This window comes from Panthera onca, chromosome A1 (assembly GCF_046562875.1).
Source record: "Panthera onca isolate mPanOnc1 chromosome A1, mPanOnc1 haplotype 2, whole genome shotgun sequence".
Classification (NCBI taxonomy): domain Eukaryota; kingdom Metazoa; phylum Chordata; class Mammalia; order Carnivora; family Felidae; genus Panthera; species Panthera onca.
This window is the reverse complement of record NC_138339.1, coordinates 187,515,165-187,533,268: the sequence shown is the minus strand read 5'-3', so window position 1 is coordinate 187,533,268 and position 18,104 is coordinate 187,515,165. Positions and strand designations below refer to the sequence as shown.

The following is an 18,104-nucleotide window of genomic DNA, read 5'->3' as shown; positions in this document are numbered from 1 at the left end:
TTTTCTAAACAGGACACTGTAAGTCAATTAAAATTTTACTAGCTAAAAATCTAGAAAAAAAAAACCCTTGCAATTTCTGTAATATTATGGTTTACAGACTATAATTTCATAAAACAACAGGACGGAATCATTTCTGAACAATGATTACTCAACATCTTCTACAGGAAGCAACTGAATCAAATCAAAAACCAATAAAAATAACAACCACCACAGCAAATTAACTACCATACACAAATATTCTAAATGCTTGAAATTGTCTGAAAGGGCAAATTACTTTTTAAAATCTGTTAGACTGTAAATTATATGGTAGAAGCAAGGTTTATAATTTCACATTTAACAGAAAAATGGGTAAATTTATAGTTGAGAGGCAATTTTTCTTAAATCTTATAAGATTTCATATTTATTTTTAAAAATAAAAAAGGTATGTACTTGAAAATTACAGCTCAGTAAAAAAATCTGAACTACAAAGTAATATGCCACAATGTCATAAATCAAGAAGAAAAGGCAAAATATGTGCTCTCTTTTCTCTTAATTAAATGTGCCAATGCTACATTACGTGAACACCTTGCAATAACCTGCTATGCAAAATTAATGCAGTAAAAACGTTTAAATCACCTAACCAAAGAAAATCATATTAAAATAGTAAGGGGCTATTTAAAAAAGTCTCCATGGCAAGCAAGATTGTTCATGTGGTACTTTACTGCACCAGTTGCCACTGTTGATGAGAGATTTGTAGACTGAATGAATATATCTTGTCAGAGCTAGACTTTGCCCTATGCTATGTTACTAGCATTCTAGAAACAGTGAAAGAAAAGTGAGACTGAAATCTCCTTTCACACCAGAGACAGCGAAAGAAAGAACAGATTTTGAAAATAGTTTCAGTACAAAGAACACTTAGTGACCAACTTCATCCCTATCTTAGAAAACAGGCCAAATTCCCTGAATCTAAGTTCCATTAAGTACTTCTCAACCAAGCAAGTACATAATCTGCCAATAAAACATCAGATTAACCACAGAGTGCCCCAACTCCAATTACCCTTGTGCCTGTGTGTGTGTGTGTGTGTGTGTGTGTGTGTGTGTGTTGGGGGTTGAAGAGGGCTGGGTGGGCAAAACACAAAGAAACCATAAACTACAAAATAAAGCAGGCATAAGACATGATTTGCCAACAGCACTTGTGAAAGATGGAGTGGAAGAGGAACAACTAGGTATTTTAGTTATTAAGTCATATGAGACAAAGTGTGAAGTGGTTGGGGAAAAACTTAAATCATAAAGATGCAATAAAATAAAAAACTAAGTACTAAAGAGGACAGTGCAGCTCTCCTATACAGTAAAGAGAGCCAAAGCTTTCATTTCTAGGTACCACCTTTTATAACTACATAAGCAAACTCAAACGGATTCCTGGGAAATGACCAGAATAGTAAATGAGTATCATTATCAGATAGCTTACTAGGGATTCTCAGCCTGGAAAATTGAAATGTCAGAGAAAACTTGGTGGGTTTTCAAATAATTGAAGGGCTATCACAAAAAAGATTACACTTATTCAATACATCCTCCATGGGATATAATTAGAACCAGTAAGTGGAAGCAACAGATTTTGGCTTAAAATAGAGATGAACTTTTTTTAATAACCAGAGGCCTCCCAAAGGCAGAATAAACTGCTTAGAAGAAAGGGAGTTTTCCATCATCAGAATGGTTTTGAGCATAAGCTGAACAGCCCCTGGCAGATAAGCACTGGAATGGATAGTAAATCGCTCACAAAACTGTAAGAGTTTAATCCCTTAGGTTTAATTTTGTTCATGCAGATATATGAAATATAAGATAATACAGTATTGTTTATAATTATGGACTTGTAAATATTAGTAATAAGAAAAATTAAGTTACCTGGCATTATAAACAAAATAGACACTATTACATGAGAATTTTACCAAAAACATACGAAAATCCAAAAATAAAACGTCTTACTCACACATGTAGCCTCTGGGCCTAATACAGCATCTAAGACAAAATATACTGAGACAGAGAAAGAAAATATATTCAAATCTATCTCACTAGATCAACCGCTCACTTTTCTCAGGGATCCTTTCTTTTTCATCTTCATAAAGTACTGAAAATAACATGATTTACTGATTATCTTCCAAATATCACATTCATCTTTTGAAAATATTTAAGCACGTACTACGTAAGGCGCTATTCTAGATCTTGAGGATACAACTTTGAAAAAACTTAAGTTCCTGTTCTCACAGAATTTACATTAGGGGTATAGCGAGGAGACACAATACACACATAGATCTACACAACATACTGTCACGTAGACAAGTGCTCTGAGGAAAAATAATGTAAAGCGTGGGGATAAAACAGAGTAAAAGTAATGAAGCAAAGGAAGGAGGAAGAAACAGGAAAGAGGAGAGGAATGAATGAATACATATTAGATAAGATCATCAGGGAAGGACCCTGATGAAATAACATTAAACTGAATCTAAACAGGGATCAAAATGGAGTACAAACCAGCTTTGGGCTATCTGGAAAAAGGACAGCCTAGACCAAGGGAACTCAAGAGAAAAGGCCTGGAGTGGATGCTTATTTGACACTTGAGGCACAGAAGTCTAGTGGAATGGAGCAAAGACAGCATTCATGAATAGCTGGATTTCTAACCTCTCCTGTAAAGATTTAAAATTAACTGTTTCAGTGAGCTTTGACAAATTAAAAGTCCAAATCACTATGAAGTCATTCAAACCAAAAATTGTAAAGACCTAAAAGTAAAATTTTAACAATCTTTGAATTTATGTTAAGGATAGAGTAATAATAGTGAAAAGCATTAGCACGGGTGACCATCTAAGGTCATTCTCTTCCAACAGTATCTGGGGAGGGAAGTACATACACTAAGTAAGCTGGAGAAGCCAAAGTAATGCAGAAAGTCAAATGCTAAAATAAAATCTCCCAGGGGCGCCTGAGTGGCTCAGTTAGTTGAGCATCCCAACTCTTGGTTTTGGCTCAGGTCATGATCTCATGGTTTGTAGGATGGAGCCCCATGTCAGGCTCTGTGCTGGGCATGGAGCCTGCTTGAGATTCTCTCTCTCCCTCTTTCTGCCCCTCTCCTGTGGGCACAGGCTCACTCTCTCTCAAAATAAACATTAAAAAAAGTAATAAAATACCCCAGAGGAAGAGACTTTTATTAAGTAATACTTTAAACAGCATGAATCAAATTGCCCCTAGTTACAATGATTGTAAATTAATCCTAACACACTTTTCATATTAGTTTTTACCTTTTAATTTAGGAGTTTCAAAATAGTAATGGCACATTAAAATTAAAAAAGGTACCCTTCTAGTACATTTTTTCAAAAAGAAGTTTGTTTTGTTTTACTCAAGTTTCTCAAGCAACGCTTTAGAAACTCAGTGGAAGATAAATGAAGGAACTGAACCCAAGCTTCCATTTTCGGTAATCTTGAGAAGGTGTAGCTGGAGGTGGCAGTGGAAATTAAAAATTAAATTTAAATATGTTAACTCAGTAACTTTAGAACACGGATATACACCCACATCTGTTCCCACCAAATTTTCACTTTATATTCAAGAAAAATATCTAATTTGCATCAAAGTCATAGTTCTATTATTCTATGCTTAGGATTATCATTTAGAAATCCAAATCCCATTGCAACAATTATAATGCATATATTGAAAAACTCAATTGCCATAGGTTATTATACAGCTTCATTCAATTCAAGTAAGGAGGCAAAAATAGATTATTTGTATGCAGTAATTAACTACCGCAAAAACCTTCAGAGAAAAAAATCTTTAAAGAAAGGTTATTCTTTAGAATTATCACACCACTTCATTCTACAAGATAAAATATAAGCATATCTAAACATGATCGATCCATGAGCATCATACCAATCACTTATCACTGCAAACACTTACCACAATATATATAATTACAACACTGAAAACTGTTCAGTCAGTTCTTTCATTCCCTATATTACCCCCAAGAAATAGCAGCAATACCTTAACAATGGTAGTTTTCAAACATTTTGGTCTCAGGATTCCTTTACATGTTAAAAATTATAGAGAACTCCAAAGAGCTTTTATTTAAAAGGGGTACATCTATCTGGGACTGCTGGGTGGTTCAGCTGGTTGAGCGTCTAACTCTTGATTTTGGATCTTATGGTTTGTGGGTTCAAGCCACACAAGCCTGCTTGGGCTCTCTCTCCCTCTCTCTGCCCCTCCTTCCCTGCTCGTGTGTACATGCACTTCCTTTCTCTCTCAAAATAAATAAATAAACTTAAAAAATAAAAGGTTTACATCTATCAGTATTTACCAAATTAGAAATTAAAACTGAAAATAATTTAAATTATTTAGTATAAAATAACAAATCATAAAATAAGTATAACAATTATTTATATAAATATAAGTCAAAAAATAACAAATCTACAATTTAACATAAATAGCCCTTTGGGTGGGGTAACCAAAAGGAGAAATTTAATAAATGGGAAGTGTAAAGCTAAAGCTAACTTTAGGCACAGCTGGATCCAGGAGTTGAAATGATGTCACCAGGATCCTCTTTTCCATTCTGTTTTTCTCAGAATTCACTTCATTTTAAGGCAGGCCCTCTCCAGGTGGCAACAGAGATGACCCTGAGCAGTTCCAGGCTTATGCATTCTGATAGCTAGTGAATCCAGAGAAAGGCAGCTGCCCCTGGTCCTTGAAAATAACTAATCTTCTCTAGTTTGGGTCCTATCCCTACACAAGGCAGGGATGGGCAGAGTTCCATGACTAATAGCCTCCTCTGAAACTAAATACCCTGTTTTTTGGTTTTTTGGTTTTTTTGTATGAAAAGCCACGTGGGTGGCTCAGTCAGCTGAGCATCTGACTCTTGGTTTCAGCTCAGGTCATGGTCTCACAGTCTTGAGACTGGGCCCACCTTGAGTAGGGCTCTGTGCTGGGCACGGAGCCTGCCTGGGATTCTCTCCTTCCCCCTTTCTCTCCTCCTCCCCCTGCTCACGCTATTGCGCATGCACTCTCTCCCTCTCTCTCAAAATAAATAAACTTTAAAATTCATTTAGAAAGTATCTGTTAAGTATCTAATTCAAAGACAAAGTCAGTCGTCAGCTTCTCAAAGATAAGACCCACTAACTCAGATTGTAAAACTGTATTGTTCATGGAACCATTACTCAGCCATCAAAAAGAATGAAATCTTACCATTTGCAACAATGTGGATGGAACTAGAGTGGATTATGCTACGCGAAATAAGCGAAAGACAAATATCACAGAATTTCACTCGTATGTGGAATTTAAGAAACAAAACAGATGAACATAGGTAAAGGGTAGCAAAAAGAAGTTAAAAACAGAGAGGGAGACAAACCATAAGAGACTCTTAAAATGCAGAGAACTGAGGGTTGCTGGTGGGGTACTGGGTGGGGGAATGGGCTAAACTGGCAATGGACATTATGGAGGGCACTTGTTGGGATGAGCACTAGGTATTATATATAAACACATGTAAGCGATGAATCCACTAAATTCTATTCCTGCAATCATTATTACACTATATGTTAACTAACTTGGATTTAAAAAAAGAAAAAAGAAAAAATAAACAAACCTCTATATTGTTCAGTGCAAAGAGCAATAAATAACCCAAATGGCAAACTGAGCACAGACACGTGTGGTTATAGCATGTTGTCACAGAACTCTTTCTTAAAAGAAAAGTGGGGACTGGAGGTGAGGTGCTGATATGGCAGCCCACAATAAAACCCCACATTTCAGTACATGTTTTACATTCCAATTCATGGAAAAGTTGAGTTTTCTGGGAAAGGACTCTGGCCTCCAAAGGCATCCCCTTCAGTTACTCATTCACATTCTACCTACTTATAAACCAAATCTGAGGTACTTCATTCCTTCAGTTACTAAGGAAGGAAGAAGCTAGGAAGTGTTTTCTCTCATGACCAAGAAGCAGCAGAATTATCCAATAGAAATAGCAGTCATAGAATCCCCCTTTCTGAACACTCATGAGCAAATTTTAACACCTTGGGAGAGATAAATAATAACGAAATTCAACCAAGTAGAAACGTTTTATAAATTGCCAGACCTTAAGATCTACACATATTTCTATCACTATTAAATTGTTACTCTTGGTATGCTTGTCTGTTTCCCCTACAGAAATTCTAGGTAACTATGTCTACCTTTACCCCAGACCCGACCACAATGTGTTGAGAAATATCTACTGATTATCACATTATGTAAGCGTATACTAAATCGAGAACATTATCAACAAAAACTCACAAAAAACAACTCTCAGTTTAGGTCGAGACCAATTATGACACATATAAAGGTGTACTAACAAGTTTAAAGATCTGTCACAGATACAAAAAAAGTCAATAAAACATCTCCTAGCACACTGATGAGTCCTTCCTCATTGCCTTTTCCTCCTATACCCTCACCGCTGATATGGTCTTCATATACATTTAGTACAGACTCTCCCAAGAATATCACCATCTCTCTTTGTACCTCCTGCCAAAGTCCAAGTTCAGGCATTCACAACTCACTCTTAAAGCTACAAGAAAAAAACTGCTAACTAATATTATGTCTCCAAAACGCTACAATCTAATCAAATCTCTACACACCACAGTATCATTCTTTAAAAAAAAGATCTAATTAAGTTACTCCCCAGCTTGATCTTCCCCAGTATTCCATAACCTAGTCCCCCAAATGTCCAAACATTTCAGCATGGCAATAAAACCTATTCTTTACTCTGAAACCAACAAACGCTAGCTAGATTCAAAAGACTCTTCCTAACCAAAATGAATAGTTATAATTCCTCGCAGAATGGTTTTTCCAATTTTGGCTATTTAATGTAACCAGAAGATCAAAACTTTAACACAATCCAATTTGAGAAGGTGCATGAAAAACTTCATAGACTGGTCACTGAAAGTTTATGAACAGTTTTCAAAATGGGATCTGTGTCTTGCACTGTCTCCTATTATAAACAATTAAACTTTATGAAAAGTAAAATAAGGGGGTGCCTGGGTGGCTCAGTCAGTTGAGCTTCCGACTTTGGCTCAGGTCATGATCTCACGGTCCGTGAGTCCAAGCCCTGCGTCTGGCTCTGTGCTGACAGCTTGGAGCCTGGAGCCTGCTTCAGATTCTGTGTCTCCCTCTCTCTGACCCTCCCCCATTCATGCTCTGTCTCTGTCTCAAAAATAAATAAACATTAAAAAAAAAAGAAAAAGTAAAATAAGAAACGGAGATATCATGGGGCACCTGGGTGGCTCAGTCGGTTAAACGTCCGACTTCAGCTCAGGTCATGATCTCACAGTCCATGAGTTCGATCCCCGCGTCAGGCTCTGTACTGACAGCTCAGAGCCTGGAGCCTGCTTCAGATTCTGTGTCTCCCTCTCTCTCTGCCCCTCCCCTGCTCATGCTCTGTCTCTCTCTGTCTCAAAAATAAATACAAACGTTAAAAAAAATTTTTTTTAAAGAATTGGAGATATCATTTAAAAAACAGTACAAACATATAACACATTGACAATTTCTTATAAAATGCCCCAAAGAAGTCCTAAATTACGTATCTTAAAGTACTTACTACATTTTAAACTGTATTACAATCATCAGCATCACAGTAGCCTGAGTCATTCCCTTTTTCTCTCCTCTTTGCTTTACAACTAATTGGACATCCATAACCAAACGAGAAAAAAAAGTACCTCCACACAGGATACCAGGACACCTGAGAGATCTATCCATCTGTGCACCTTAAAGTGAGTGGACTGAACCAGAGAGGCTGCAAGAAGAGCAAAGAAGGTGGTGGCTGGTCCAGCAGCAAGCCAGCAAGCCTTTCTGGCACAGGAGGTGGAAGGTAAAGGCGGGAGACTAGGAGTCTGTCTACCTGACCATGCATGCAGTAGTGGCAAAACCCAGCTGCTCTCTCTGAAGAGAGACCACAGTGCCTGCGAACAGCAGAAGGAAAGGGAAGTAGGCAAAGGAAAGTGTCTCCTGCTATCTGCCAGGGGGAGGAGGGGGAAAGGGGGAGTAAGAGAATAACTCATGGACCTCTGGTACCCACCCCACCTTGAAGATTCCCCAGCAGGCCCCTGGCATACCCAAAGCCCCAAGTGCTAAATATACACCTCTCCTCAAGCTCTGCAGCCACCTTTGCTCCTTTTTCTTTTTCCTTTTAATGCATCTGCTTACAACCTTAATATGAGTTAGTTCTGGTAAGAGAAACCAAAGACTTGTGCTATAGTGCCACCTTCTGGAAAACAAAATGAAGGCTCCTAATTACAAATCTGTTGAATTCTAAGAATCAAAGTAAACAAAACCTTGCCTAAATAAGAAAGGTGTTCACTACTTCAAATGGAGCAGAGGCACTTTCCATCTGTAATATGAAATCACAAAAGAAAATGACAGTTTTCCAGCAACTGAACCCAAAGGTCTTGAAATATTGTAATCTAACTGATAAAGACTATAAAACAGCTATAAAACAGCTATTACAAAGAAATTCAATGAGCCACTCAAAAACTCAGAAAGGCAATAAATGATCCCAGGAACAAAATTAACAAACAAGAGTATTCTGCCAGACAGGTTAAAATTCGAAAAAAAAGAAAAAAAAATTCTGGGGTGAAGAAATGAATATATGAAGAATGAATTAGAATACCCTGGAAACAGAACAGATCATATGGAAGAGTAAGAATTAGCACACTCAAGGATAGTAATATAGAAATGATCCAGGTGGAAGGCGAGAAAAAACTAAGATTTTTTTTAAATGTTTATTTTAGAGAGAAAGAGGCGGGGTAGGGGCAGAGGGAAAGGGAGACAGAGGATCTGAGGCCGGCTCTGCAATGTCAGCATAGAGCCCAATGCAGGGCTTGACTCCTGAACCATGAGATCATGGACCTGTGCCAAAGTCTGACACTCAACCAAGCCACCCAGGAGCCCCAGATTTAAGATTTTTAAAAAGTAAAAAAAAAACCCTGGGGTGCCTGGCTGGCTCAGTCAGTAGACTCTTGATCTCAGGGTCTTGAGTTCAAGCCCCATAATAAGGGTATCTCAAAAAAAAAAAAAAAAAAAAAAAGAGGGAGAAGGGAGCACAGAGTGTACTTAAATGATAGTTGAGAACTTTCTAAACCCAGGGAAAGAACTGGATACAACTCCACAATGCTGACAAAACACATTATTATATCAACACACAAAAAAAACTTCTTTAAAACACATTGTATGAAAACTGTCAAAAGTCAACAATAAAGAATTAAAAAGGCAGCCCAAGGAAAAAAGACAGTAACCTACAAAGGTACCCCACCCCATAAGGCTATCAGCAGGTTTCCCAGCAGAAACTCTATAGGCCAGGAGAGAATGGAATGACACATTCAGAACACTGAATGATAAAAACAATCAAGAATACTCCATTGGCAAAGTTATCTTTGAGCTATGAAAAATAAAGAGAAGTTTTCCTAGACAAACAAAAGTTGAGGGAGTTTGCCATCACTAGACATACTTGTAAGAAATGTTAAAAGGAGTGCCTCAAGCTGAAATGAAAAGACCAAAGTACAGAAAATTCTGATTCAGGTAATAAATACTCAGAATACTCAATATTAGAATACTGTAACTCTTTTTTAAGATAGTATATTAAACTCTTAACTACAGCATAAAGATTTTAGAAAGTATTAAATAACTATAGTTACCTCCTGATAATGAAATCACAATATAAAAAGACATAACTGGGGCGCCTGGGTGGCTCAGTCGGTTGAGCCTCTGACTTCAGCTCAGGTCACGATCTCACGGTCCGTGAGTTCGAGCCCCGCGTCGGGCTCTAGGCTGATGGCTCAGAGCCTGGGGCCTGCTTCCGATTCTGTGTCTCCCTCTCTCTCTGCCCCTCCCCCGTTCATGCTCTGTCTCTCTCTGTCTCAAAAATAAATAAACATTAAAAAATATATATATTTAAAAGTAAAATAATAAATAAATAAATAATAAAAAGACATAACTTACAACATCAAAAAAATATAAAAGGGGAAGAGTAAAAGGATAGAACCTTTATAGGCAAATGAAGATAAATTTTTTATTAGCAGAAAAAGGACTTCATTACCTCTGAAATGTTTTGTGTAACCTCATAGTAATCACAAAGCAAAAATCTACAGCATAGACATGAAACATCAAAAAACGGGAGACTGAGCAAATCACCATGGAAAACCAACTTACAAACAGAAACAAAAGGAAAAACGAGAAACAAAATAACCAGAAGGAAAAATATGAAATGGTTGTAGTAAATCCTTACCTATCAATAATTACCCTAAGCATAAATGAATTAACTTACCAATCAAAACACAAAGTGGTGGCACCCAGGTGGCTCAAATCATCTGAGCATCTGACTCTTGATTAGGTCATGATCTCACGGTTTGTGGGATCAAGCCATGCATGGAGCCTGTTTGGGATTCCCTCTCTCTCCCTCTGTCCTTCCCCTGTATGCATGGGTGTCTCTCTCAAAATAAACTTAACAAAGCAAAACACAAAGTGGCTTGATAGATAAACAAAACAAGACCCAACTACATACTGCCAATAGGAGACTCATTTCACTCTAATGACACACGGGCTGAAAAGTGATAGGACAGAAGATGATATTCTAAGAAAACAAACAAAAAAACAAACAAAAACAAAAACAAAAAAAAAAACAGGTGAGCAGAGCCATAATACATGAAAAAAAAATAGACTTCAAGCCAAAAAGGGTAACAAGAGTCAAAGAAGGTCATTATATAATGATAAAGGGGTTAATACATCAAGAAGATATAACAATGGTAAATATGTACATTCCCAAATCCTAAGCACTGAAATCTATGAATCAACTAAAACAAATCTTAAAGGAAAAACAGACAATACAGTAAGTAAATATGAGAGATTGCAATATCCCACTATGTGAAGGAAAGATTATCAAGGCAGAACATAAACAAGGAAGCACTGGAATGAACCACATTTCAGAACCAAGTGTTCTTAACAGACATATAGAACATTCCATCTAACGAAATAAACAAAATAAACATTCTTCTCAAGTGCACACGGAACATTCTCCAACACAGAGCATATGGTAGGCCACAAAACAAATCATGACAAGCTTAAGAAGCCTAAATTCATACCAACTATCTTCTCTGACCACAATGGTATGAAACTAGAAACCAACAAGAGAAAAGTAAGATCTACAAATATATGGAAACTAAGCAACACACTTCCAAACCAATGGATCAAAGAAGAAACCAAATAGGAAATAAAAAATTACATCAAAGCAAATGAAATAACACAATATTTCAAATATTGTGGATGCAGCAAGAGCAGTTCTGAGAGGAAAAATTATAGTAGTAAATGCATGTATTAAAAAATTAGAAATAGCTCATATAAACAACCTAAATTTACACCTCAAGGAACAAGAAGAATAAGTTAGGCCCAAAGTTAGCAGAAAGAAGAAAATGGTAAGGATAAGAGTGGAAATAAATGAAATAGAGACCAGAAAAACATTAGAAACCATCAATGAAACGAAGACCTGGTTCTTTGAAAAGATAAACAAACCTTACAAACCTTTAGCTAGACTAAGAGGAAAAGAAGTGAAGGCTCAAAAAACAAAAATAAAATTAGAAATGAAAAAACATTACAACTCATATTACAGAAATACATAAAATTTTAAAGTACTGCTATGAAGAATTATATGTCAACAAATTATATAGCCTAGAAGAAATGTATACATTCCTAGAAACATACAACTGACCAAAACTGAATAAAAAGACATAGAAAATCTGAATAACAAGAGACTGAATCAGTCATCAACAACTCCCAACACAGAAAACTCCAGGACCAGGCAGTTTCACTGGAGAATTCCAAGCAGCATTTAAAGAGTTAACACCAATCCTCCTCATACTCTTCCAAAATAGCAAGGAGGAGGGAACACTTACAAACTCATGAGGCTAGCATTACCAACACCAAAACTTGGTAAGAATACCCCCCCCCCCAAAAAAACCAAAAAAACAAAAAAACTACAGACTACCATCCCTAATGAATACAAATGCAAAGTTTCTCAACAAAATATTAGCAAACCAAATTAAAGAACACATTAAAGGGATTATATATCATAACGAAATGGGATTTATCCCTGGGATGGAAGAATGGTTCAACATATGCAAATCAACAAATGTAATACATTACATCAAAATGAAAAACAAAAATCACATGATCATCTAAATAGATGTAAAAAAAAGCATTTGACAAAATACAATATCCCTTTATGATAAAAAATCTTAACAGGCTGAGTAGAGAAGGGCCAGAACTCAACACAATAAATGCTATCATATAGGAAAGCCTCACAGCTCATATTATACTCAGTGGAGAAAAACTGAAAGCTTTTCTTGTAAGATCAGGAATAACACAAGGATGCCCACTCTTATTCAATATACTACTGGAAGTCCTTGCTAGAGCAATTAAGCTAGGCAAAAAAGTAAAAGGCATCCAAATTGGAAAATAAAAAGTAAAACTGTCATTATTTTCTGATGACATGATTTTATCTATTTAAAAAAAAAAAAAACTCTGAAGACTCAACCAAAAAACTTTTGGAACTAATCACTGATTTCAGTAAAGTTGCAGAACACAAAATCAACATACAGAAATCAGCTGCATTCCTTTATACTAATGATGAACCATCTGAAAAGTAAAGAAAACTATCCCTTTCACAACAGCACCAAAAATAATAAAATATATAGGAATAAATTTAAACAAGGAAGTGAAAGATTTGTACAACAAAAAATACAAGAAATCAAAGAAACAAATGGAAAGACATCCCATGTTCATGGACAGGAGGAATTAATATCGTGAAAATGTCCATCATTGCCCAAAACAATCTATAGCTCGTGCAATCCTTATAGAAATTACAATGTCATTCTCACTGAAAAAGAAAAAATATATAATGTATATATTCTAAGATATATATATATGTTATATATACATTATATATATGTATTACACACATATATATACATATATATATACATATATATATACACATATATATATATAACCTATATATTCTATTCACTGAAATAGAAAAAATAAGCCTAAAATTAGTAAGGAACCACAAAAGACCCTGAATAGTCAAGGCAATCTTGTGAAAAAAAAACAACAAAGCTGGAGGCACCATACTCCCTGATTTCAAACTATATTACAAACTGTAGTAATTAAAACAGCATGGTATTGGCATAAAAACAGACACACAGATCAACAGAACAGAATAAAGCCCAGAAATAAACCCACACACAAATGGTCAATTAATTTATAATAAAGGAGCCAAGAATTCACAATGGGGAAAGGACAGTCTATGGTCTCTTCAATAAATGGTGTTGGGAGGGGCACCTGGGTGGCTTAGCTGATTAAGCATCCAACTCGATTTCGGCTCAGGTCACAATCTCATGGTTTGTGGGATGGAGCGCCATGTGGGGACTCTGTGCTGACAGTGTGGAATCTGCTTGTGATTCTTTCTCCCTCTCTCTCTGCCCCTCTCCCATTCACGTTCTCTCTCAAAATAAAAATAGTAATTTGAAAATGGTGTTGGAAAAACTGGGACAGCCATATGCAAAAAAATAAATAAATAAAACTGGACCAGTATCTTATACCATATACACAAATTAACTCAAATTAGACTAAAGGTCTAACCTTAAGACCAGAAACCATAAAACTCCTAGAGGAAAATATGCGTGATAAACTCCTTGACATAGGTCTTGGCAATGAGTTTTTGAAGCAGACACCAAAAGCAAAAGCAATAAAAGCAAAAACAAACAAGTGGGACTACATCAAACTAAAAAGCTTCTGCAGAGCAAATAAAACTGTCAACAAAATGAAGACAACCTGCAGTAAGGGAGAAGATTTTTGTAAAGCATAAATTGGAAGCGGTTAATATCCAAAAGATATAAGAACACGGTCACTCAAACACAAACAAAACCAAACATTCCAATTAAAAAATGAGAACTAAACAGCCATTTGCCCAAAGTGGACATCAAAATGGTCAAAAGACACATGGAAAAGATGCTAAATAGCACTAATCATCAGGGAAATGCAGAAACAACAAGATACTGCCTCACACATATTACAATAGCTACCACTGAGAAGACAAGAAATGACAGATGCTGGTAGGGATGTAGTGAAAAGAGAACCCTTCTACATTATTGGTGGGAACATAAACTGGCCCAACCACTACAAAAAGTAGCACGGAAGTTCCTCAAAAAATTTTAAAAGATCTATCATTCAGCCAATGATTCCACTTCTGGGTGTATACCCAAAGAAAACGAAAACAGGATTTTGATGAGATATATGAATTCCCATTTTAATCATAACACTATTCACAATGGCCAAGATCTGAAAAGAACTCAAATGTCCGTGGCCAGATAAAAGGATAAAAAAGATATGGTACATATACACAATGGAATATTATTCAGCCACAAGAAAGGAAGATATCTTCCCTTTTTGACAACATGGATGGACCTTCAGCACATTACACTGAAATCTAAAAAAGTTAACTCTATAAAAGACAAAGTAAAATGATAGTTACCAGGGAATGGGTGGGGGTGGGGGGAGAAGGGAGATAAGAGTGATGGTGTTTAAGGGTACAACTCGTAATGAATAGTAAATAGGTCATGGAGACCTAATTCACAACATAATGGACACTGACAATAATATTGTATTATAATTATGTGATAAGTATCACTACACTGGCAATCATACATATGAAAATATATAAATGTACCAAAATAACATGCTTTATACCTTAAACTTACACAAAGTTACTCAGCAACTTTATTCAATTAAAAGAAACTATTACAAAGAGCAACAAATGACCTGCTGAACTGCATATTTTAATGCTTATATGCATAATTTGTAATCATTCAATTATTTATCATTTGCAGTAACTTTTTAAGATTTGTATGAATCTTAAATTTAAGGTTTGTATAGACGTTTTTTCATAGCAACTTTTTAATTGCCAGCAATGGAAATTGCATAAGCAATGGAAAAGTAGTAACTGGGGAATGTAGGCATAGAAGCAGGGAGTGTAGGAATAGCAGGACACAGAAAGTTACAAAGCAAAAACAGACCAGAATTTATACAGACATATTATCTCTCCTTCTGTCACTTTTTAAATGGCTGAGGCAAGAAAACTAGAGAAATTACTTGCCACAACGCAGTACGCAACTTCATAAAACAAGTTCATCTGAACTACTGGATTTAAACCACCACCACCAAAAGTACACCTGGTTAAGCTTTCAAATTCACATCTCTTAATGTTAAAAAGGCCTCCAACAGCAGCATTAGGTGACATCTGGAAAAGAATTATCTAATGAGACTGGGAGTGGGGGGTGAGGAGGAGAAACAAAGAAAAAAGAGAAGGGAGGGAAGGGGAGAAAGATATAGAATGAAAGAGAGGGAGGGAAAGGAAGGAAAGAATAAGGGAGAGAAAGAGAAAAGAAACAAACTACATACAGGAAGATGTTCATTGCAGTTATTTATAAAGTAAAAAAAAACCTAGGACATGAACTAAATGACAAGAATATGGCTAAACTATGGAAGAATCACTCAATAAAACTGGAATCAGCTGTTTTAAAAGTATAAACACTACATATTAACAATGCTAGGGTAGGAAATATGAAGAGGACTTTAACTTTTCATTTCAAAGCCTTCTGGGAAGTTTTCCTTCTTGTAACTATGTGCAGGAATTTAATACTTTAAGAAAATAAGTTAATGTTTTTCTTCCTTTTTTTTAAGTTTGTTTATTCATTTTGAGACAGAAAGTGCAAGTGGGGAAGGGGCAGAGAGAGAGGAGAGTGAGAATCCCAAGCAGGGGCTCGAACTCACAAACCATGAGATCATGACCTGAGGTGAAGTCAGACGCTGAACCGACTGAGCCACCAGGGCACCCCACTAAGGTGTTTTTTTCCTAAAAAGTAATGACCATGTCTTACATAAAGAACTATTAAAACAAATTATAGGGGTTCCTGGGTGGCTCAGGCAGTTAAGTGTCTGACTTCAGCTCCAGTCATGATCTTCCGGTTCATGAGTTTGAGCCCCACATTGGGCTCTGTGCTGAAAGCTCAGAACCTGGAGCCTGCTTGAGATTCTGTGTCTTCCTCTCTCTCTTCCCCTCCCCCTCTCATACTCTGTCTCTCTCAAAAATAAACATTAAAAATTAAAAAAAAAAAAAAAAAAAGCAAATTATAGTATATTCCCAGAACATAATACTACGGAACCACTGGAAAAAAAAAAAAACACAGGAAACTACTTAAGAATATACTCCTATGAGAGGATATGTAGCACGTCTGTTACCTGTAATATCAGTTACAGTAAAAATGAATAAAATTATCCTATGTTAAAAAATTACAGTCAGCTCTTGAACTAACAAGGGTTAGAAGCACCAACCCCACACAGTCAAAAATCTGTGTATAACTTTTGACTCCTGCAAGTATCTTTGTTTCTTCTTCTTTTTTTTTTTTTTTTTAAAGTAGGCTCCTTGCACAGGAAAAGCCCAGTGTGGGGCTTGAACTCATGACCCTGAGTTCAAGACCTGACCTGAGTCGGACACTTAACTGAATGAGCCACCCACGGATGTGACAAACAGTGAGATCATGACCTGAGCAGAAACAGTCATTTAGCACACATTTTGTATGTTATATATGATTACATACTGTATTCTTACAATAAAGCTAGATAAAAGAAAATGTTGAGAGTTATTAGGAAAATACATCCAAAATGCTGTAAAATAACCATGTATAAATGGACTCATGCAATTTAAACCAGGGTTGTTCAAGGGTCAACTGTACACACCTAAATAAACATAATACATGTATATTTTTATATACATACAATTATGTGTTTATGTACAGAGATCAAGAAGGGGCTAGGAAGACTCACTTTTAGTTTGTATTTCTATACTGTTCGAATTTTATTACAATTATGTATTATTTTTAATTAAAAACAAAAACTGTGTCCAATTAACTAGTCAAAACTAAAAATAGCATGGGCATTATAACTACACAGCATGCATTGGACAATGGAATACTACACAGCAATAAAAAGGAGCTACAGATATTTGCAACAATATGGATAAATCTCAAGAACATCTTGAGTAGTAAAAACAAGTCTTGTTCAAGAGTACTCATTTTAAAATTCCATTTATATGAAGTTCCATAATAGGCAAAACTAATATATAGTAAATTAAAAAAATCAGAATAGTGATTGTTTGTATGGATAGATGGGAGTATGGGGAGGAGAATGAGGAAACTTTCCAGAATGAGGGTAATGTTCTTCATTTTAATAGGGAATTGAGTTACAAAGATGTATGCATTTGTCAAAGTTATCAAAGAGTACACTTTAAGATCTGTATATAAATTATATCAACTTTTTTAAAATTACAAATACTGAACTCTTATGATATGCATGATAAGTATTTAGGGGTAAATTCACTGACATTTGCAATTTACTTTGAAATAAATCAAAGGATAGTGGCACGTACACTAAAATGTTAACAGCAGAACCTAAGTGATGGGTATATATGGGTGTGTCATGTGATAAATGTACACACTACAATAGTATTTGTTCAGTTCATCAATACAGATGGTTAAATTATGGCATATCCACTGAAATACTATGCAGCCTTAAAAAAAAAGACATTTTTATGATTATACAGAATGACATCCAAGTATGATACTAATTATATAAGAAGCAGAAAGAATAATACATAAACATATTTGCTTGTATGTTGGTAAAATAGCTCAAGAATCACTGAGTACCAGATTTCAAGTGAATTTCATTATTTCATACACATATACAATAGTAAATATGACCCCAAGTTAAAAATAAACTTTTACCAATTTGAGGTTATTATTTGTAGACTAACAAGGATTTTTCCACTGAGAAGAGGTAATGGGAGTAAGTAAGTAAGTCTGGTAGGGGAGGGCTTATACCATCCACTCATTTCTCTCATTCTCTAGTTTCTGGGGCTAAGGAAGCAGGAGGAAGACAAAAAATTCCTAGAAACCATTTAGCTCACGCCTGAATTAGTCATTCTTGATGTTAGACACCAAACACTGGAATATCTTATTTTCTGTTTTGCTAAT

The 18,104-nt window shown here is 35.8% G+C and overlaps 1 protein-coding gene across 14 annotated transcripts in view; it reads right to left on the bottom strand.

The window, feature by feature from the left end:
* The window catches only part of RBM26 (RNA binding motif protein 26), an 88,643-nt gene that overhangs the window by 61,895 nt on the left and 8,644 nt on the right, over nucleotides 1–18,104 (bottom strand). The window lies entirely within an intron of this gene.